At 37.0% G+C, this 24,765-nt stretch overlaps 1 protein-coding gene across 1 annotated transcript in view; it reads left to right on the top strand.

Annotated features, from left to right (window-relative positions):
* Positions 1 to 24,765, top strand: part of NLGN1 (neuroligin 1) — a 769,628-nt gene that overhangs the window by 10,152 nt on the left and 734,711 nt on the right. The gene's annotated exons all lie outside the window — the stretch shown is intronic.

The raw sequence follows: 24,765 nt of genomic DNA on the forward strand, positions 1-24,765 counted from the left end.
TGAAATTTTACTTTTAGGAAGGGTGACTGAAAGAAAGTGTTACTGGAAGGACATTGGGTTATGGATAAATGGAAAAGTGAAAGCAAAGCATAGCTTGAACAAAAGCAATAAAAATTAAGAATAGGACATGTACCATATGTAATTGGTCATTCTAGAGTTTTTAAAAAGTAAAAAATAAATAAAACAACTCACATTAAGGAATAACTGTTGTCAGGAAAAAGAAGGTGCTCATTGAGAAGGTAGGTGTTTCTCACTCTGTGTTGAGTATTTTGGCTTAGAACCTCTGCAGATCAGAAATATCAATTATCTATTTACCCTGAGTAAAACAGGTCCTTGCAAAAACTGGTTCATATTACTCATACCAGAAAAGAATCATTTTCACCAGAAAACAAATTATTTAAAATGAACAATAAAACTTTCTGAGCACAATACCTAGTAATGCCACTGGTTGATCCCAAATTCATTAGAGATCACTTGACTTTTTGTCTCTGAATGAGGAGATCTTCTTACCATAGCTTGCTCCCGATATTGTTTTCTAACTTGGGCACTTTGCCTCCCAGAAACACTCTATCTGCCCAAACATATCTTCTTTCCCATCCTTCCTTTCAGTAGAGTGCTTCAGTCAGTTTTTTTCAGATCTGCTGATTATAGGACACTTGTAATCAAAATATCTCATTTGCTTAAGGCTCTAGCTGGTGCTAATTTGTCTTTTAACACCCAGCGATCATCCTCATCACTTAAAAAAAACTGTACCATTTTTTAAGGTCTAAGAGGTGCAATTTCAAGTGAGATATATCCTTCTGTTTCTACAGAATTGCACATGAAATCAATATGTCCCTCCTGACTCTCCTTGGGTCCATTCTTTGTAACAACAGCAGTTGATTTTGGAAATCAGTGGCTAGAATAACCAGCACCCAGGGAACAAGGAAGGAATCAGAAGTGTGAGCATGTTTTCTGTAGAACTCCATACACATGGTCATAATCAATACTTTCTCACAAATCAGTTCATGATGACTGCCAGTCAGAAAATACACACAGAGTAGGCCTGGTGTTCAATTCAGAATGCCATTACCACACCAGTCTTCTCTACAACTCTAAAGAAGCATGAGACTTCACAGAACCACCTCTCCTTGTGGGGTTTTTCCTGTACTGTGCAACCCTGAAAAGGAAAGGAGAGTGAGGTGGTGATGCTGTAGGACAGAAAGAAGGCACAGTCCCTGGAAGAGATAATCACTCTATCAGGGAGATGCAGTGTATAAAGAGTACCTTCATGTTTGCAGTATCCTTTAAATTTCCTGCTATACTCAAGCTTGCGAAACAGTAATAATATACATGTGTATGTATATCAATCTTCTCTCTATCCATCCGTCCATCTATCTGTGTGACTTAATTGGAAATTGTAGGTGAATGCCAGATTTGAGAAAGCATTAGAAGAAACGACTACTTTTCTTAGAAAGGTGGTTAATATCCCATATACTGTTCAGATGAGAAAGAGGAAAGACACTAGGAAATGTGTTCGTGGTCACCAGAAAAATAAACCCAGCATACTTTTTTCTTATCCTGATGAATATTCTTTCTTTCCCTCTACACCCATGCCTCCTGCTCCCTGCATTCTCTCCTTGTTTCCCTTTCTGTACCTAAAACCAGAACCCAAATTTGTTATTTTCCATCACACCATGGGACTATTGCAAAAGCCTCCTAATTATGAATGTCAGCAGCCGACACTCTTATACAAATACATTCTTGTGAATTTTTCCCTCCCCCGTGTGATACTTGGCTAATATGAATGAAACAGAAATTGATGGGGAAGGCCAGAGAGATCAGTTTCAGCCAGGACCATTGTGAAATGAAGACCTGGTTCCTGCTAGGTGCTTACCAGAAGGACGCTCTAGGGCCTTAAAGAGAGACCAAGAGACTACCTCTGAGGAGGTTTGGAGATTGAGAAACTAGAGGGTGAGAAAGGGGGCTAAAAAATTAACAAGACTGAGAAAACAAGTTTGTTCTGCCTCATTCTTTAGCCCAAAAGCTCACCCTGTTGTTATGCTAGTAGTAAAATGTGTGATTCTATGTAATCTTCTTCTTTGATTTAGGTTACGTATCTGTTCAGTAGGGTTGATAATGTCCACCTCGTAGGGCTGCTGTGGAATTAAATGAGACGATGTATAATAGCATGTTGGCCAGGCACATAAAGAATGTCCAGAAGGGTTCTTATGACCATGATAGCCGTCCACACGTGTACACTCAATGATAGCCATTTATCACACCTTTTTTATGTACTAGGTCAGACATGGTGCTAGACACAGTAGAGAAGAAAAAGATAAGCCAAACCATGTCTCAGACATGCTGGGAAGCCTTCGGAGCCTCTGAAATTAGATATAGAATATTCTACACCCCTGTTTTGGCTAATGCAGGAAAGATAGGGCTCTTTTTATTTTTCTAACACATAAAAGAAGCATAAGTCATTTAGAAATGGTGAAATTGACAGCTTTTCAAAAAATTCACGGACTCTATCAGCATTAGAATGAAAACATTTGAGTCATAGGCTTGCAAGGAAGTGAGTGTTTAATAGGAGCCTTTGTAAAATCTCCAAACTAAGCTGTATCATTTTCTATACATGCTTAAATCTCTTAATTACAAAGCAACTTTAATTATACATAAAGTATGCCTCTTCAATCATGTTTTAATCACACTTGAAAAAAATTAAATTTATCCCCAAAGTTATTTTCTGCATTTCAATTCTCTTTTTTAAACTCCGGCATATTCTGAACCAAAAAGTTGCATTAAGCTAATGTTTACGCTTGCACATAATCCCACACTTTCAAGGCAACACTTAAAATATTCAGAAGAGCTTCACAAGAGGGAGTTATTTAATTCTGTTGTTGACTCAGAGCCATTGTTCTTCACAGTTACAGCTCCACTGGCATAGGCTACATATGGTCACTTGTTTTCTCAGTGTACAGAGTGATAATGCATTAACATTCTGGCTGGTGGTGGAGACTATGCTGTGCTTTGGAAAGATGGATCGGGGAGGATGTCCTGCCCCATGGGCAGAAAGGAGGATGACATCAGCATGGGAGAGCCTGCAGATTGCCCTAGACTAATCACTGAGGCTTCATCCTGTGGTGACTGTGCTAGAAGCCTAAATTTCAAACATGTGGGTAGGGCTGATACGGAAAAGAGTGGTTGTCAGAGACAGCTATGGATCGCAGCCATGGAGGACATCTGGCCAGCTGCCTTGCCACTGCCATTCGGAGATGCTGTTCTGGACCCTTCAGTTGTCCCTTGCAACAGACTATTTATGACCCCACTTTTGCTCTCGTCACTGTTGGGTAGGCCACCGGTCAAAGTGGAGTCCTGGGCTGGTGACTGATGGCCACGTGAGGTCCATTAGAAGTACTTAAATAGTTTCTTGAGGCATTAGCGTCTTCAGCAACAAGAATGGGGAATTCTGTCCGAGGTTTAGTGGACATGACCTGTCTTTTACCTTTTGTAGATCCCCTTTGGTGTACATGAAATGAAGAAAAAAAACCAAAGAAGAATTTATGTCTGTTCTTATATCATGAACGACGTCACCTCTATCTATTTTCATTCCAGGTGGAATTCTATCCCAGGAGACATTTCCTGTAATACAGGGCTTGAGGGCTTCACTTACCTTTCTAAAATAATCTGGCTTACACCTATGGCTGTGAATTAAAAAAAAAAAAAGGAACTAATACTAGCAGCAGCACCAGAGGGAGCCACTCACACAGTTTTGTCTCAAGCATCAGCAGAGCTGACAGTAAGGTCTGGAATGCAGAAATATTAAGATTTTATTGTATTTTTTTTAAAAAAGGAATGGCAGAAAAGTTGATATGTAAAATCTGTTAGCAGCAATTCCAAATTAAGGGGCTAGTAGCAACCACTTTATTTTTCCCACTTGAAATATTTGTGAATGGTAATTGCCTGGCTGCAATCCAGAGAGTAAATCATATTTCAAAATGCAAAATTGTATTTGGAGCAAGAGGCATTCTCTCTCTGATCCTGCCATTGTCCCTTTTTAGAATACTATTAGCAAGTTTGGATGTTTGAAACTTATGCCAGTGTACTGTTTTTGTAATGGAAATGATGTTACCAAAAATAAAGATGAAGAATAAAATTCTTTAGATGAACATGCCAGTTCCCAAATACATTCTCTCTCCCTCTGTCATTCTCCATCTCTCTCTAACAGACACACACACATATCTGCACTAGTGATTTTGTTGTTAAAATACTAGAGCCAGGGTTGCTGTGAAGAAATCAGGTGAGCTAGTCTCTGAGTCCCGTGGTGGGGAAGAGAGAATCAGTACACCGAAAGAGAAATGGAAGTCATGTACCTTTATTTGTGCTGACCTTTTTCATGAAGAAATGGCCAAGTGCTTACAGTCTCGAGGGTACTCTTTAATTACCATGCTGACAAAATATTTTAAGAAAATGTATTGAATGTTGTTTCAGGGGTTTCGTGTACATGACTAGGTTTTCTGTTGTTTAATCCTCACCTATTCTAACCCGACTTATGAAAACACTGGAAGGAGAGAATTGCTGTAGTTCCCCTCTGAACAATGGGGCCTTATTCTTATTGCTTCTCAGCCCCCAGCTTTGACAGCATCAGGTGTATGTCATTCCACACAATCACAAGAAAGGATGATTCTATAAAATAAAATAATATCCACTGGATCATGTAGTGAAACTTTGTTGATCTGATTACAATAAATAAAATAAGACAATAAAGATTGCAGTGCATGACGCTGGTGACAAATGGTTTCTTATGTTTCTTTTCCTGTAACAGTCATTCTCTTCGAGAAAGGACTTCATTATGTGTGCTTTGTGCTGCAGGTGGAAAGGAGGAAATGGGAGTGAAAGTTAGTTGTACTTGACTCTCTGGAAGTATTGTCTTCTTTCTTTATAAACATTCTTTTATTCTATTCCTGCATTGGCTCTCTAGCCAAGCTGCTTTCTGACAAACTGCCCATATCCAATCTGTTTGTGAGAGAAGAGGTTGGGGGTGGGTATTTGGGGGAATGCAAGAGGATTCTGATCAGATGTTCCTCTGTCTGTGGGACCTCAGTGTACAAATTTGCTCCTGAGGCAAAGAAGCAAATATTTATTTTTTTGGTTTATCTGTCATCTGTCTGTCTGTGTTACCTATCTAACTATTATCTATCTATTATAATCTATCATTCATGCAATTATCTATCCATGCATTTATCTGTCTATTTCATTTAAATTTTTCAAATAGTACTTCTCAGTCTAGGAACAGGGGTGATTACTGAGGAAAAGATCCACAGGAATTCTGCCAGTTGCCAGGAGTCTGGCAGGCATTGGTTAGTACTTCCTCGGGGAGCCTTGGCCCCCAAGTGTTTAGAGAAGTTCTGGGCTGAGGTGGGAAGCCCTGGACCTAAGAGAGGTGATCTGCCTACCTCATGGGCAAGAAGGTAGAAAGAAACCTGTCCTCCCTGGGTGGAGGATGAGGATGAGGGAGAAAGGAACAATGATGGTGGTATGGAAGACCACCCTCAAAAGCAGAGGAGTTGGCGTGAGCTTTGCACAGACAGGGGCATCAATGGTATCTCCAGACTTAGAGTGCACTGGGGTGTGTGGCATATCTCAACAGGAAGCCCAGAGAGGAGAGGATCTTGTGGGACCTGAAATGGTCATCTGAGCACCTTGTGTCCAAACTATGTCTGGCAGTAACATGGTAGCTATGTCACTGGCTTAAGAGAAGGAGAGAGAAATGCCTGGATAGGGACCTAAGTGTGAGAAAGAAGGTAGCTATATATGGTACTTGTCAGTCCATTCAAACTGTTAAAACAAAAATACCAAATATTGGGCAGCTTAAACAACAGAAATTTTCCTCATACTTTTAGAGGCTGGGAAGCCAATGATCAAGGCAAATTCTGTGTCTGGAGAGGGCCCACTTTCTGCTTCTTAGACAGCCGTCTTCTTGCCACGTAAGAACATAGCAGAATGGGGAGAGAACGTCCTTGGGATCTCTTTCACAAAGGCACTAATCACATTGATCAGGGCTCCACCCTCAGGACCTCACATCCCAAGTGTCCCACCTCCAAGTATCATTGCATTGGGGATTTCACCAAATGTCTTTGGGGAACAACCTGTTGCTTTGAAGTCAGGTTTGTTGGAGCAGGACCACAAAGGGGGGAGTGAGTGGTGTTGAGAAGGCTGAGGATTTAGGGCTTAAAAAAGTAATCAGCAGGAAACAGAAAGTTTGATGTGGGCAGGGATCTGGGACAGTGCAGTGGAGAGGCCCCAAGACCACATGCGAAAAGCTCCATCAAAGAACCTCTAAGCAAATAAAATGAAATAAGAACTCAAAGTAAGATATAGAAAGAGACAAGGAGCACTGAAGGAGGAAATTGTAACATAAGCAAAACTTGTCTTTCGTTTTTAGTTCACTGTTTATCAAACAAAATCAGAACATTGGAAGTATCTTGAAAACCACATTTGGTGTTCAAGCTAGTTATGATTAAATGGTGATTCCAAATCCTTAGATTTAACATTCCTCCAATTAAGTATAGCGGTCACTGGTATATGGTTAAATTCTGGATCTTCAAGCAATGCTTTCAACAAAAATCTTTGTCAAGTGCATAATAGGCAAATTTATAGTTCCTTATTCTGTAGGGATTGTTGTTTAATGAGATAGCAGGGGGTGGGAGAAGACAATAATTTAAGGCAATTGACAAGCATTATATCTCTCTCTGATCCTTATTATTGTTATTATTATTATTATTTTGTACTCCTCAACAAGTCATTTAGCACTATGAAGACAAATCTTGCTTGTTCCTAGAAGATGTAAGATGGAAAAGAGTTTGATGAAGTGGAGAGTGCACGGGACTTGAGGTGGATGATGTACATGTAGGTTCTAACTTTGTCGTGTATTAATGATTGCTGGAAGCTGTGAAGTTGCTTAATCTGGCTGAGTCACATGATTTTACCTATAAAATGGGAAAGACATGAACCTTGCCTGTTTCATAGAGTAGTTGTAAGGATCAAATGAGTCAAAGCCTAAAAAGACCATTTATATATTTTTAAGTTCTGTATGAATACAGGATACTGTTGAGTACATCAGAGCAGAAGGCAGCATCCTGTGGTGGAGTCAGGCAGTGGAGTGATTCAGAGCATAGGCCGTATAGTCAGAGGGCCCAGATACGAATTCCAGCTTTACATCAAGCTATTTATATCTCTATGACTCAATTTCCTTATTCATAAAGGAAGATAAGGATTGCTTTATTTTGGAACATTTTGAGGAGTAAAGGAAAATATATATATGAAGTGGCTGACTCAAAGACTAACACATAGGGGTGTGAAAATAAATATTCACTATTACTAGGTGTGACTATTATGGCTGATGCAAGTGAGTTTATGTAAGAAATAATAAACCCAACAACTTTGCAGACAGGTGTCTCAAAGCCCAAGTACTCTCTTTCTATATAACACATCAGTTCATGAGCACTATATGTAGTCTGAAATATTAAAGGATTGAAATCTGTATATTTTACTCCTAACAATGTATAGGAAGTACACTGATTTATTTTTCACCTGGGGAACTTGGTGACTCAGAATTTAGCATTGTATTAGTGGTATCTCTCTCTCTCTCTCTCTCTCTCTCTCTCTCTCATCTATCCATCTACCCATCTATCATCTATCATCTATCTAGTTCTGAGGACTGCTCCATCCTCCATCTGTTGTGTCACATGGTCATCAGCTGGGTGAATGAACGTCATGCTGGATGGACAGACCTGTTGGGCACAACGAAGGAATACTGAGGACACCCCTTCTCTATCTGTTGGCTGCAGCCATGTTTACTAAAGCCTTGTGGTAGCAAATCCAGAGGGTCACCAATGGTTATAGGGGAGAAGGAAAGATATGTTTCTTTTCTCTTTGTCTCTCTTTTTCTACTTCCTGCTTTTACCCTGCTTATTGTTCTCTTCTCTTTTTGCTTTCCCTATCCTTTGCTTGGCCCTTTTCACATTTTTCCCAATTTCTTTCCTTTTTTCTTTATAATTAGCATATATAATTTCCTTTCAAACACATTATGACTCTTGTTTATCTATTTTGAATACTTACAATCTTTTGCCAATTTGTCAGGACTTTATTTTTTCTTCTTATAGTTGCGTATGACTTGTCAGGTCTGCAAACAAATACTTAAAAATATAATGAATGCAAAAACTATTTTTCGCCCTTATCTTTTGTGGCTCCTCCTAATTACTGGCCTCTAGCAGTTCTTTCTCAAAGCTAACGCAGTGGAGCAATAGTACAGCTATAGCCATAGAAAGATCCCACCTTACCTCGTGAGAGCACAAGGACATAAAGTAGGTTTTTAAAGACCTGGATTTTGGAGATGCAACAAGTCACAGATAATTTGAATTCTACTTGGCTTCTGAGGGTCAATTCTTATCTCGTTGTTCTCTAGTTGGTAAGTGGAGATCTGCTGGTTTCCTGGTAAATAGATATGTTGACTGGGAATGGGCCCCTGAGCCTTCCTTACCTGTGACTAAGGTTCTGCTACCTGCTGTTTGCAATCCATTAAGCTAGGTCTTCATCTGTGTGATGGTACCTGCTTCTAACTTTTTATTCACCATGACTGCCTTACCAATGGGCATTTTTTTTGTCCCTTATTACTTCCCTGCCCTGCCCCAGGTAAGGCTGCACTCTCTGATATTACTCTGTGCCTTTGCAGCCCATTACCCTCTGTCTTCCTCCACTCTCTCTGAACTCCATGAAATGGAGGTGCTATGATCTGAATGCTTGTGTGCCCTGAACCAATTTTTTAAAAAAAATTTATTTACTTATTTTAGAGAAAAGGGAAGAGAGCGAGGAAGAGAAACATTGATGTGAGAAACATCCATCGGTTGCCTCTCAGAAGCACCCCAACTGGGGACTGAACCCCTAACCCAGGCCTGGGGCCAGACTAGGAAGCGAACTGGCAACCTTTCACTTTGCAAGACAACGCTGAAGGAATTGAGCCACACTGGTCAGGCCCCTCCCCCACCTCCCCGAACAATTTATATGCTGAAATCCCAATACCCAGTGCGATAACCATAGGAAGTGGTGATTTCCGGGAAGTGATTTTGGAAGGTTATTAAGTTGGGAAGGCAGAACCACTATGCCTGGGATTAGTGCTTTTATAAAAGAGGCTCCAGAGAGCTCCTCTGCCTCTCTAGATACAAGAAGAAATCTGTGACCCAGAAGGGAGCCTTCACGAAACCAATTAGGCACTCTGATCTCAGACTTCCAGCCTTCAGACTATGAGAAATTTGTATTGTATAAACCACACAATCTGTGGTATTTTGTTACAGCAGCCTGAATGGACTAATACAGGAGGACTTGTGGATTTAAACTCAGTATTCCTAATAGCAAGTAGATTGCGGGCTTAACTCTGCTGGGTTCTCAGTGAGTGCTGGGTTCTCAGTGAGTGTTTGGAGGACTAATGACCACTCTGAAGGCCTCCTCAGTCATTTGTTGCCATACTGCTAGAGGGCTTCCTCTCATCCTCTGCTGGTAGGTTCGCATAGACAGGGTACTGAATGCTATCTGGTGATGATCAGTGATTCTCTGACAGAGAGGCACCTGAATTCAGTCGCTAAAGAAGAGTAGGATTGAATCACTTACTGGGATCTTGGAATGGGGTATTCAGAGAAATAAAGGCATAGCTTTTTCAGAACCTGTAGGTAGTATGGTATGACAATCCTTTTAAAAAAAACAGTTATCTTTGTCATTTGGCTCCAAAAACTGCTTTGACTTATAGCAGAGAAAAGGTATTGCTTTCTGAATGCTTGAGTAAGCTTTAGAATCAGATAGGAATGGTTTCTAATCCAGTCTGTTTCTGGCCATTTTATGAACTCAGTTAAGTTAACTAACCTCTTTGGGCATCAATATGTTGCTAAGTGCCCAAAATGTTGATGTAGGATGAGCTCAATAAAGATCATTGCTTTTCATTCACACTTCAACTTTTCCTGGACAGATATTGACTGCTTTCTCAGAGAGTTTGTGATCCCTTTCAACCAGAAAACTTGATAGGCTAATATTTCAGGTGACTTCTACCCTGTACCTTTATCCTCATACTCTGTGCTTTTGTACAGGGGTTTTTTTCATGGTCCAAATATGGAAACATTAATTTCCATGTCATGGAAATTTGTCTTTGCATTCATTCTTCACCCTACTATTGTTTCACCAGATGTTTTTTTTAGACTTCACCATTTTCTTCTTGCTGAAATTTTCCCCTGGTCATACACTCTTATTTCCTGAGAGTAAAATAACATAAGGAATTTAGACATAAAGATGGGAATGTCTAGAAAAATGACTGACAAAATTCAGTGGAGGATGAACATATGTTCATGTATAATTCAAGATTAGTTTAGCCATGGCATGTTTTTATGAAGATTCCATTGCAGGCTGGACAATCAGATGTTTATAGAATTTGTGGCAATCAATCCAGAGGTATTTAACTAAGGTAAAATGCTCCTTCATGAGAAACAAACAAAAGGGGGTAGGAGGAGTTGGTGAGACAGGATTAATAGTGAAAGTTGACTAGAATCTAATGTTGGATTGAGTCATTATTTGTCAACGATATTTATGATGCTAGGTTCAATTTTAGGTTCTTGGAGTTGCAACAGGGAATTTAGCAGACAGAAATTCCTGTGTTCATGGAACTCATATCCTACTTTCAGGGGTGATAGACTGTAAATAAAATAACTAATTTGTATAATGTGTTCAAAGATGATAAGTGCCATATAAGAAAACAATAAAGCAGTGATGGAGTGTGAGGGAGATTGGGGATGGAAGGTATCATTTAAATTCAAATTGAATGGTCAAGTACATCTCAATAAGAAGGTGATGATGGAATAAACTTGAATGAGTAAAAGAGTTTTTCAGGTGGAGGAACAGTTTGTGCAAAATTCCTACAGTGAGCGCATGTCTGTGTGAACATCATGGAGGGCACTAAGGCTGGAGTTGAAGGGGTAGGAGGGAGGGTATTAGGAGGCGAGGTCTCAGAGGTAAGGGGGTGGCACAGATCATGCAGGACCTTCCAGGCCCTTGCAAAGACTTCGGCTTTTACTCTGATTGAGTCCATTGGAAGGGTGTGATCAGAAGAATCTTACATTTGAAAAGGATAACTCTGGTTGTTGAATCAATAAAAGTATGGGGAAAGCAAGTTTGTAAGTGAGGAGGTCAGTTAAAACACTATTGCAATAATCTAGATGAACAGTGATTATGTCTTTTCCAGGACAGCGAGATGGAGGGTGGAGAGAAAAAGGGGGGTTGAATTTAGGAAAATTTTGATAATAGAGCCTACAGGATTTTCTTATGAATTGAAAGTAAATTCTGACGCTGTGTCCAGGATGACTCCTAGGTTTTTGATGAAAAAATGGAAGAATGAATTTGCCATCAACTGTGATGGGAAAGGCTGAGGGGGGAGCAGGTTTTGAGAGGTGAATGTAAATAGTTCAAATTTGCATATGTTGAAACTGAGTACTCTTTTAAGAATCTAAGTAGAGATGTCTTATAAGCAGGTAGACAAAGAAATCCAGAGTTCAGGGAGAAGTCCAGGCTTGATATGTAGGAAGATATAGATATAGATAGATATAGATGATATAAGTGATAGACAGATATAGATATTTGGGAGTGTTGACATATAGATGGTATTAAGCCATGAGGCTGGATTAGATCACCAAGAGAATAAGCAAAGATAAATGCCCAAGATATGCATTCTATTCTCCAAATTTAGGAATTGTATAACCTTAGGCAAGCTCCTTATCCCTCTGAGTCTTATTGTTTATCTATAAAATAGAAATAACAATAGTGTCCTCATAGCACAGGGAGATTAAATGAGATAGTGTGTATAGACTACATGGCACCACAGTGGATTGATTTCATTCTGTTCTTTCAATGATTACCCAACTGTCAGAGATGACACTGAAGGGCCAAAGGAAAAACAGGCATCAAGGAGCAGCTTCCTCCACTCCACGAACTCTCTTAACTCACGTTTCTTTTGCTTTCCCATTTTCTAAGTGACTGTGTCAGTTCAGAAAAAATTGCCTTTGATCACAGAGCAGACCCCTGTCGCATTTAATCCTGAGATTTTACCTAGTAAAAGCAATGTAAAAAGTTACATACAAAACAGTGTGTTCATCCTCACTTGGATATCAATCTAGAATGTGCAGGAATCAAAATTAGCAGTGAGGGATGTGGAGGTATACGGTTGCAATGAATAATTGTACCCTTTAGAACTTAATACGAACAAATGAATGCTGGCATGGTTCAAGCACACAAATTATATCACTTTAAAATACTTAGTTGAAGTGAATCTAATGCACATTAATAGAGATACAAGAAAATCCAAGTGTTTATTTTGAAGTCCACAGTTATGTTTTGGGAGTCTGTTATAGAATATATCCTTTTGTTAGCATGGATTGAACCATAACATCTCACCTATCTATTTTAATTCAACATTCATGTTCAGTAATATCAGTATATGCTCTTATAATTGTAAAATGAAAACTTCATGTGAATAGAAACTGGTGACCTTGGGAATCCATTATCTGAAATTACTGCTTTGTGTTGTTTGCTTGTATGTTGAAAACAACTTACCTTTTTGTATTAGGTATTACATTTAGACATACTCTTCCATGTAACAATGTATTCCTTGTGGCTACACAAATTATATTTGTTTTGGTCATTCATGTCACTGAATTTAAATATTCTGTGAACATCTAAGAAAGTCTGTGGCAGTAGAAAATTAATTAAAAATATCTTTTCCTGATGATTTTTTTAAAAAAATTCTTTTGTTCTATTTTAAGACTATAGAATTAGAGAATCATTTAAAAGTTCACTAATTAAAATTATTTAAATAGTTCTTGATATGATACTTCAACTCATTGTCTAAGTAATCTATTTACATTTAAAAAGAATGTTTTCCTATCTTGCTCAATTATCTGAACCATATAAGCATTTCTAATTTCATAGAAACAATCATTCTCTTTATAAAATTAGTAATTCATATTTTTTCATTATGTGGATTTAAATTCTCTGAGAAAATATGGATCAAGTAAGAATGTTAATTATTTGGAGTTTCTTAGTTTTATATCATAAACTACACAGGAATGTAAAAATTGATAACAGATTGCTTGCAAGGATGACTTGCGGTTCTAAAGATATGATATTGACTATCATTTATACAACTGTCCTGTTACTTAATATTTCTACTACCCATAAATCGGACAGCAAATATTGTAATACAAAAATGAAGAGAATGAACAATATGAAAAATTAAATTAACTCCATTCTTTAGATGTTTTATTTTTTCTTTAACTAAGCATTTTTGTACATTTTCTGCTTTCTTATTAATTTTCAGGTTGTTTTCCTCATAATTTTTATAGCTTTTATTGTTTTTAATAAGAAATGCATGCTTATTTTCTAATAATTAGAAAAGGAATAGTTGTGCAGATACACAAATGCTACAATGCTATCATCCTGTGGTAATGTCTGGTATCCATTTATTTTCTTTCTGTCTTCTATTTTGTAATTCTCTCCTTCTGAAAGTGTGTGTATGCACACACCCATACGTTTAAATAGAAAAACTCTGTTAATGCTGTCATGCATTTAGTTGTCATATTTATAGGTGAAATATTAGATGACATAGTTGTTAGTTCATTATTTCAATGACATAATTTAACATTTAATTATGTGATTGTTTGTTTCTATTTTTTTCCTGTTATCAACAACAAACATTGCCTATACATTGCAGAGTAATTTGATTATTTTCTTAGGGTAAATTCTTGATGGGGAATTTTTTCAGCCTTCTCTGATGGTGGTGGCCGTATGTAACCCCTCTTGCAAAGGTTCAGTGTGTCCTCTTCCTAATGGACATTACATTCTTTTTAATATTTGCCAGCCCTGGCTGGTGTACTCAGTGGATTGAGCGCGGACCAAAGTGTCGCAGGTTCGATTCCCAGTCAGGGTACATGCCTGGGTTGCGGGCCATGACCCCCAGCAACCGCACATTGATGTTTCTCTCTCTCTCTCTCTTCCTCCCTTCCCTCTCTAAAACTAAATAAATAAAATCTTTAAAAAAAATATTTGCCAAGCCAGCAGGTGTGGTATTTCTCATTGCCTAAATTGATAAACCTTTGGTTACTAATAATCTAAACATTTTAAAATGTGTTTATTTGCCAATTGGATTACATCTTTTACATGTATCTAGTTTTCTAACCTATTGTTTCTTTATTCTGCTTATGGGAATGTAGATCTCCTACATACTTTGTCATTGACATCAAGGTTAGGTTCAGTGATACCAAATTATATACATATTGACCTGTATTTTAATTTTTATTTGTTCATTTTAATTATATTTTATTGATTATGCTATTATAGTTATTGTTATTTTTCCCTTTTGCCCCCTCCACTCAGCACCCCTCACCCCCTCAGGCAATCCCCACACCATTGTTCATGTCAATGAGTCATGTATATGTGTTTCTTGGCTACTCCATTTCCTATGCTGTACTTTATATCCCTGTTACTATTCTGTGACTACCAATTTGTACTTCCTAATCCATTTACCTTTTTTTTATCCATCCCTACAACCTCTCTCCCATCTGACAACCATCAAAATGTTCTCTGCCTGTATGATACTGTTTATGTTCTGCTTGTTTGTTTATTTTGTGTTTTAGATCCATTTGTTGATAGTTAGGTATTTATTGCCATTTCATTGTTCATAGTTTTGATCCTCTTCTCCTTCTCCTTAAATAAGACCCTTTCACATTTCATATAAACTGGATTGGTGGCCATGAATTCCTTCATATTTTTCTTGTCTGGGAAGCTCTTTAACTGTCCTTCAATTCTAAATGATAGTTTTGCTGTTTAGAGTAATCTTGATGACAGGTCCTTGCTTCGATCACTTTGAGTATTTTTTGCCATTCTCTTCTATTCTGCAAAATTAATTTTGAGAAATCAGCTCACAGTCTTATGAGAGCTCTCCTGTAGCTAAACAGATGCTTTCCTTTTACTGTTCCTATAATTCTCTCTTTGTACTTCACCTCTGGCATTTTAATTATGATGTGTTTTCACGTGGGCCTCTTTGGGTTCAGGTTGTTTGGGACTCTCTGCCCTTCCTGGACTTGTATGTCTATTTCCTTCACCAAGTTAAGGAAGTTTTCTGTAATTTTTTCAAATAGGTCTTCAATTTCATGCTCTCTCTTTCCTCCCTCTGCCACCCTCATGAAGTGAATGTTGGTATGCTTGAAGTTATCCCAGGGACTCCTTACACTATCATTTTTTTTTGGCATAGGGAAGTTCTGTCATTGGACCCTATAGGACACCCTACTACAATTGGCTACTCTGCCAAGCCAGAGAGTTGTAGCAGCTCTACCTGATACATTGAAGCAAACACAGGGAGGCTGCCAAAATGAGGAGAAGACAATGAAACATGGCCCAAATGAAAGAATAAAACACAGTTCCACAAAAAGAACTAAATAAAACACAAACAAGCAACCTAGTAGATTCAGAGTTCAAAATACTGGTTCTAAAGATACTCAATAAACTTAGGGAAAGAGCAGATGAGCTCAGAGAGAACTTCAACAGCATAAAAATTGATATAGAAACCATAAAAAAAGGAACCAGTCAGAAATGAAGGATGAACTAATTGAAATGAAGAGCAGTTTACTGGGAATCAATGGTAGACTGGATGAAGCCAAGAAACAAATCAGCAATTTGGAATATAAGATAGAGAAAATCACCTAATCAGAAAAGCAAGAAGAAAAAAAGAATCCAAAAAACCCTATATTTTTTAGATGCCTTTATGCTTTGGGTGTTTTACCAAAACCCAAAACAAATTAAATTTTTGTTTCATTCAGAACTTGTTTTGTTATGATGTACAAGGTAAGAAAATAGCAGTATTGAAGAACCCATCTTCCCATAGTAATTTTAAATGTGTTCATTATTAGGCACAAAATATAAGCACCTGCATCTTTTGGATTTTTTTTTACTTTCATCAGTCTGCTTATTAGAAAAAAATGCTGCATTGTTTTAGTTTATTATGTATTTCTAATGACTTTATGGTGTTAAATAATACAAGTTGTATTACTCTTCTTTTTTAAATATTTGCTTCCTATCTCATCCACTTTTTGTTCCAGGTGGATTGTTTTAAATAATCTTTTATATTATTGAAGTTTCAGAATCAGTATGCCAATCTGTCAGTTTTTTCAAAGGTTTATTTTATTTTAAACTTAATGTTTTATTTTGAAACAATCTTCAACTTATAAAGAGTTTCAAGCAGAGTACAAATGCCTGTATTTTTCTTAAACCATATGGAAGTAATTTACCCATTTCCCCTTCCAATACTTTAGTGTTCATTTCCTAAAAACAAAGAATTCTTTCTTAATTACAGTGCAACAATCAAAATCAGGACATTAACACTGATATGTTCTCAAACCTTGTTAGTTTTGTCACATGTTCCAAAATGTTCTTTGTAACAAAAAATCCAGTGTGGAGTTATGTTTTGTATTTAGTTGCCATGTCTCTTTAGCCTTGTTCCTACAATATGATACAGTTTTTCAACGTTTCTTTGACTTTATAACTTTGACATTTTAAGGGTTATAGGGCAGTTGTTTGACAGTCAATTAGTCTGGGTTTGTTGGATATTTTTCATGGTTAGCTTTAGATCATGCATCTTAGGCAGGAATGTTACAGAAGTGATGTTATATACTTTTCATTCCATCTTCTCAGGCTGTACTTAATGGAGGTGATGTCTGCCAGTCTTCTTCTTTGTGAAGTTATTCTTATCCCCATTGTAATTAATAATTATTTTGAAGGAGATACCTGAAGACTGTGTAAATAACCCATTTCCAGCTAACTTGACTCTTTTTAGCAGGATACTCTTCTTATATTTAATTTTATTTAATGGGTTACAATAAATTACTCTCAGTTTTTTCATGCTTACATTTTCCATATTTGATGAGGTAGAGTACTGAAGGGAGAACCTTGTTCCCTTTTGACATGCCCCTACCATGCTTGGAGCCCGCCCCTTGCTTTTTGGTGCAGTAAAGACGTTTGTACTTTCCCTTCTCCACAGAGCTCTCTTTTGTTTTTTTTTTTCTTTCCTTTTTTTATATCTTTTTTTTTGTCATTTACACTTCATTTTGTTCCTCTTAGGAAAAGAGTAGTGTGGGCAAGTAGAAAGTCAATATCTGTTTTTAGTCATCTCAGTTTTCTTATCAAATGGAACAAATACATATACTATATAAAATATTTATTTCATAAATTTATAGAAATGCTTTTATTTGTATGGCACATTTAGTGACATATCTGATTAAGTCAACAAATGTAAGAATTTTTCCATTTTGATAATTAATGTCTTTTGCATTTTTTGGACATAAAACAAATAAAAACTTGAATTTTTAGAGCAGTTTTAGATTCGACACAAAATTGAGTGGAAGGTGCAGAGACTTCTCACACGCTCCCAGGGCCCATACATGTAGCTTCCCGCATTGTCGACATTGCCCCACCAGCGTGCCACATTTGTGAAAAATTGATGAACCTACATTAACATGTTAGTGTCCCCCAAAGTTCATAGTTTATATTAGGATTCATTCTGGGTGTTACACATTTTATCTGTTTTGACAAACACATAATGACATGTTTTCACCATTGTAGTATCATGCAGAATAATTTTACTGCCCTAAAAATCCTCTGTGCTCTGCCTTTTCATCCCTTCATCCTTTGACAACCATTAATCTTTCTACTATTTCCGTAGCTTTGCCTTTTCCAGAATGTCATGTAAGTTAGAATCATACAGTATGCAGCATTTTCAGATTTTCACTTAGTAATATGCATTGAAGTTTTCTCTGTATTTTGATAGCTCATTTCTTTTTAGTGCTGAATAGTATTTACTTGTCTGAATGTAGCACAGTGCATTTATCCATTCATCTACTGAAGGGCACTTTGGTTGGTTCCACATTTCAGCAAGTATGAATAAAGCTGCTATAAAACACCTGTGTTCAGGTTTTTTTGTAGACATAAGTTTTCAACTTTTGAAGGGGTAAATATCAAGGAACGTAATTGCTGAATCATATAATAAGGGTATGTTTAGTTTTCTAAGAAAGTGCTAAATTATGCATTCTAACAAGCAGTCTATCAATTTTTTGAGCATCTTTGCTGCCTTGCCTCTCCAGCGTGTGGTGTGTGGCCAGTGCTCTGGGTTTTGGCCATTGTAATAGGTTTAATGTTATTTCATTGCTTTAGTTTGTAGTTTCCTAATGACATAAGATGTAGAACATCTTTTCATGTGTTTATTGTCCATGTGTATATTTTTGGTACAATGTTTGTTAAAGTTTTTGGCTCATTTTTAAAATCTGGTTGTTTTCTTGTTGAGTTTTAAGAGTTCTTTCTATGTTAACAATAGACCTTTATCAGTGGTCTCTTTTGTAACCACTTTCTCCCAGTCTGTAGCTTGTCTTCTTAAACTCTTGACAGTGTCTTTTGCAGACTGGAAGTTTTTAATTTCATTGAAGCCCAACTTATCTATTATTTCTTTTGTAGATCATGCCTTTGCTATTGTACCTAAAAAGTCATCGCCACACTCAAGGTCATCTAGATTTTCTCTCATTTTATCTTCTAGGAGGGACTGTTTCATGGTAGAGGGAAATTATATTTAATAGCCGAGATCTGGGTGCTAGGTGTTACTGTTGGAGTGTCACTCTCTTAGGCTGTCACCCAACAGAGCTGGGAATATAAATTCATACACATTTACATCAATATGTGTACAACTCCTACCCATCTATTTAAAACAATGAGTTTATGTTAATACTTAAAATTCTGATCAAACACTACAGAATTCATTCTGGTTTTCTCTCTTCATATTTTCAAATCGCTTATCTGTTAGTGAAGAACATGGCTTCCAGTATTTTTAAGATCTACCAATTCCCTTGAATGAAAACAGTATCTCATTGCTGCCAGCGCCCCTTCCTCTGCAAAGATGCCCTCCTCACTTCACTTGGGTTCTGATGTCCTTATGGGCCTGCCATCCTGCGTGAACACCTTCTTCATCCCCCCATTTGCTCACCAACAGCCTAATGTCTGTGCTTGTCTCTTTGTTGGTGCCCTCCTCACCTTGCTAATGCTCCGACCACACACTGGTTTCTTCCCTATATGAACCCCTTGCCCCTTTCAAGGCCTTGCTCTGGGCCTTCATGGATCCATGCTCTGCCCTATGAAAATGCTTTCCTTACTTAGCCTTATTCAACTACTTTCTCTTTATTTAGTAAGGAAAAATAAGGGGAAGAAAAGAAAGCCAGATCTTTTATGTACCTCAGCAAAATTTATATTTGTTGTTAGTTTTCTTGTTAGATTCCTAGCTATCTTATATTTTTATTTGTATTGTGAGCATTTTAAAAAATATTGTCACCTTATTTTTAGTATATAAGAAAATTTTATTTATATGTTGAATGTTTATAACCAGCTGAGTTCTTGAGCTCTTTTATATAGATTTAATCATTTTCAATTTAGGAATCATAATTTCATCTTCAAATAGTGGTTGTTTTGCTTTATCCTCATATGTATTTATTCAGACTTTTCCTATAACATTAGTTTTCATATCATTGAATGCATAATGGATGTTTTCTTAAGTAGATAAAAGTTCTTTGCAGTTGAGAAGCTCTTTGCTTAGGTTGTATAGTTTGTGTTTGTACGGAAAAAGTTATATAAATGAAAATATCCATAACATTTATTGCTTATTATTAAAATTTATTTTGTAATTTATATTTTCTTAATATATTATAGTAAGATACATAAAATTAGTACATTTAAAAAATTGAGGGATTTTTAAATATATTTAAGAATCAGCTAACATACTGGTTGATCTTTAAGCTTAAAATTTTTTTCCTTCCACACCGTAGTAGTAGAATATATGTAATTATACACAATTCTTGAGTCAACTTCAATCCAAAATCCTTAACCAAAAAGTGGGGATCACATGGGATTGGGAATATAAAAATTAAAGCTATTTATTGTGGTTAACTTATATTAGAAACATCAAGTGTTTCTAAAATTACTCAAAATATTCTTCTATCAGGTTCCATTCATTTCTTAAAGTCTTCTAAAAGTATCTCATTTTCATATTCTTGCTCCTGAAATAATACAGGAACTCTTCATAAACCTGTTTTTTAAATGGTAACATGCCTATGAATTACCTGTGTAAGGGCTGGGAATTTGCACTTTAATAAAACACTCCAGGTAACAGCAGATTCATGGGCCAAACCAAATCAACAAAACAAACAAGTGAGCAAAATAGAACCAGAGACATGGAAATAAAGAACAAACTGACAGTGACCAGATGGGAGGGGGGAGGGTGATAAGGGAGACAGAAGGGGAAAGGTCAAGTCAAGGAACATGTATAAAAGACCCAAGGACAAAGGCAACGGGTGTGGGACAGGGCCTAGTGAATATGGGAGGTGGGGGTGGGTAGGGAAAGGGAGTGTAAGGGTGGGGGATGGAAACAACTGTAATTGAACAATAAAAAAGAAACACTGAGTTAGAGTGAGAGGATGTTTAAACAATATTTCAGCTACTACACTGCTGTTACAAGTGGAGACAATCAGGCATATTTTTCCAGTGAAGGTGCCAGAGTTGGGGGAATACAGAGCATTGCATAGTTGGAGTCAACTGCTTTCTATGAAGACAGGCTATTCATGTTCATCATTTCTCTGGGACCAAGAGCTAAGTTCCTTGACTGTTCCTATACTTTCTTAGGTTTTTAGTAAAATGATACCATACAAATAGTCTAAAAGAAGTTGCAAAGTTACTCTAATTTTTAGTTATTTATCCAATTTTCAGTGTTTGAGAAGCTTTCTTCCAAATAATAGTACATTCAGAATTATCTTTGAATAGCTACCAAATAATGGTTGTTGCTTGGAAACTCCTAAGAATAGCACATGTTTTGAAGGAAATTATTCAGTCTTTTGGTCTAATGTAAACCTAAAAGGTGGCCTGAAGTTTGCTCAACAATTCAAAATATGTTGGTGCTCAGTTCTGTGTAACTAATGCTCTACTTTCTCTGTTGGTCCCTTCGCTTTTTGTCACTTATGAGGACCAGAGCTGTGAAGCTTGAGGCCACTCAGGTTCCAATTTTGTGACACGTCTCCCAGGGCTCACTGGAGTGGCAGTAAGTTCTCACAGTTTGATTTCCTTTTAACTATTGAAGTGTTAGAAGAGGAGCAGCAAAGTCCCCCGCGGAAAACAGTGATTCTGTTTCCTGACTTTCTGCCACAGTAAAGACTTATCTCTTTTGTTCCATTGACTTTTTGTTGTTGTTGAGTAATTTTAATACATTCCTCCATATAATATATGGTATGGTTTTCACAAATTGGCATAATCCTTTAATGTTGTGCTTTGAGTGTAACCACTATTTCTCACTTTTTTTCCTCACTCTATTCCCATCATCTGCCATGGAACAGTTGACTTTATTTTAAAATTTTTCTCTAGCCATTTAAGCTTTAAATATATGCTGTTTTATGTTACAAAGTTGGATCCTTTTTTAATGGTACAGATATCTATAAAAACCTCATGCTCACTGAAACATTATTTTGTGATATTTTGGCATCAGCTTAATTTAAAAAAGTCATTTTAGGGAAAAGTGTAGTACAGTTCATGTCGTGCATTTACTCCAGAATGAGGGAGGGATATTGTGAGGAGAAAATAATGGACTTTGAGTCTGACAGACATACCCACAGCAATCTTACTCTGCTTTTTGTAACTATACCCAGAAACTAACTGACTAACTACAAAAACAAGACAAAAATCAAACAATATATGATGTGTATTTCTAGTTTTGCTGTTACTTTTGAGCAAGTTTAAAACTTTCTTTTTAAACTAATTCATCAAATACTAAGTGAACCCTGCACTTGCTAAAACAAAGAGACAAATGATTACTATATTGCCTTATTAAGATATTAAGAAATCAGCTTTAAATGACCAACATTAAAAGAAAAATAATTTTCTTACCATTCAAATATGCTAGTAAAGAAATATCTGGATATATTTTCTAATAATCAAATTATTTAAAAGTATTTAGAACAAAAGATTATTGTTTATTGTACATTTTCTGTTGCTCCAGTTGGTGGCTCTCATTCTTTGGCAGATGTACACGGTATGCACAGGGGCTTTGGAACACATTTTTAATAACTCTGAATTTTTTTTACCACTGATGACCCATCTCATAATTTGGCGACCCTAAGCTAAAGAGAAGCCAAAGGGGGAAGTTTGGTATTTGTGTCCAGGAGAATTGATTTCTAGGTGGGGTTTAACTGTGTGTTTCATTAATGCTACAATGTATCTACTGGTTATTATCTCTTTGTGACCCCACCCCACCCTGATCCATGTTCTGCTCTTTTCTGTCTTGTTCTATGCCCTGGGAGGATGAACTTGACCTGAGTGAGTTGTTTTCACTTAGGCTCCTTTAACAGCTAGCTTCTGTTTAAATCTGATAGATGCCTGTCAATGGCCAGAGGATGGACAAGTAGTGGGAGAGAGAGTTTGGGTAATTACTTACCTCCCCATTCTTTCCCACCGTGGGCCATGATTTCTGGCAGTGACTGCATCCTTTCTGGACCACAGCCATGGTTGAGATTCCCTTGTCCATGTCTCCAGCTCTAATGAACTCTGGGAACACTGTTGGCTCTTTTTTTCTTGCCCTGGGCCAGGAATTGCTTTTCTTTAGTTGGTATTCTCTGGGTGCCACAACACTCCTTTTTGGTTTCCTTCACCCTGCTTGTACCTCTTTTAACTGTCTTTTATTAAAACCCCTTGACTTGCATTCTGAATCTTGCATGACTGAGACAGCAATGAGATGTACTACATAACACATTTGGTTGTCAAAATTCCATTCTTGACATAGAAATAAGGTGGAAATCTAAAGAAGATCTTTAAGACATGATCTGCCTGGAAAACATTTACATTTAAAGTAGCTTGACTACTGCTTTCTACTGCTTTTCTGCCTTCTCTGTTACTGAAATAAGCTACTCAGAAACTGGCATTGCTTCCCACCCCCACTCTGCCTACTGTGGCAGTAACTCCTGCTTTCACCTTCACTCCTACTTTGAAGACCTCATCACTTATAGTGATTAGAAGCCATTTAAGGTGGGTTGAGGAAAGAGGAGGCTTTTACAGGAACATTAGTAAAAGACAGTGACATCTGAAATAAAACATGCCTTGGAATTTCTCCAGCACTCCTCCTACTATGGAACGTTGATGGATATCATCCATACCAGTTGTGCTCTGTGGGGAATGGTTTGTAGCTATCTTACCCTGCTCTGGTCTGACTCTTTATTTAGCTTATATGACTGACTTTCCTCTCATTTGGCTTCCGATGTCCTTGAAATGATGCCCCTAGGCTATAATATGCCAACTATCATGCAGAAGCTACCATCTTTGCTTCTTCCAATGTTATTCTTTCCACCATCACTCTTGGTTTGTCCTCTGCTGATGCCTTTATTTAGATTGCCACAACTTCCTACCCTTCTTCCCCACTCCACACACATGTGTATGGCCATCTGATGCTTTTCCTTGCCTCCACACACACGTGTATGGCCATCTTTGCCTTCCTTGATTCCGCCTTTCCTCATATCAACCACCTTTCAGCACTGCCACCACCATCTCTGTTACTAACTGTTTTACACCACTGCCATTTTCTTTGTTTCAACCCTTAAACTGAGCTTTTAGATATTCATTCTCTACAGAAGATAAAGTTTGGCATTTTGGACTTTGTTTTTAATACTACAGACTATAGAAAGAGAGGTTAATCCTCAAGAATTCATTAGTTTTGGGATTTATAGTAGATACATTGGAATATATTTTTATCTTGAGGAAATAAGATTACACCTTTGATCCCTTGATTATTTTTGATGTAATTTTAGCAGTGTTTTTTTCCTTCCTTTGGACTCTATTTCTAAACTGAAATGTTATTTGCCAATAGAAATTATTTTATTTTCTCCATGAATAAATGTTCTGTGCAGTATAGTTTCTGTAGCAGAAATGCAATCCCCTGGTTAAGATAGGAACAGACTTTAAATAAGATGATGAAAAACTGATTCTTATATTGTCTTTATTATTAAAATTATATAAAGAAAAATGACAAAAATTAAGGAAAGAACCAATTGAAATGCCAACTTTTTTCAGAAAAATTTCTCTCGGTTCATTCTTGATTCTGGGCTATCCACATGTCAGGATCACAGGCCTGCCATGCGGTCCTTCTGAAGAAGTGCATTATATAAACTCTTACTGTTAAAAACTTAATGCAATCTTGATATCTGTTAATAATTGGGAATCACTTAGAAAATATAAATATTTTACTTATTTTAAAAGTTTAGGGTTATTCCAATATTTAAGGCAGTCACAGACAAACTGCAGAAGACTTAGGGATCCTTAAAAATGACTCAAGAGTTTGAAAGTGGGACCTCTGAAGAAAGCTGAAAGGAATTGCAATTATTCAGTCCAGAGAAGAGAAGTGGTACAATTGCCTTCAGGGGAGGTTAATGGGCACTGAATGTTCCTTCTTCTCTGAGGGTTACAGTGAACAGTAGTAAATGTTAATAAGAAAAGTCAAAACCATAGATTCTCTGTGGGTATTTTTAGAATTCTCCTTTCTGAAGTGCTTCAAAAGTGGACTTAAAAGAGTTTTTCAATATTTATAAATTCAGTAGAAACACAATTTTTCAGAGATATTTATTTTCTAAGATTTTCTCA

Source organism: Phyllostomus discolor, chromosome 2 (assembly GCF_004126475.2).
Source record: "Phyllostomus discolor isolate MPI-MPIP mPhyDis1 chromosome 2, mPhyDis1.pri.v3, whole genome shotgun sequence".
NCBI lineage: Eukaryota > Metazoa > Chordata > Mammalia > Chiroptera > Phyllostomidae > Phyllostomus > Phyllostomus discolor.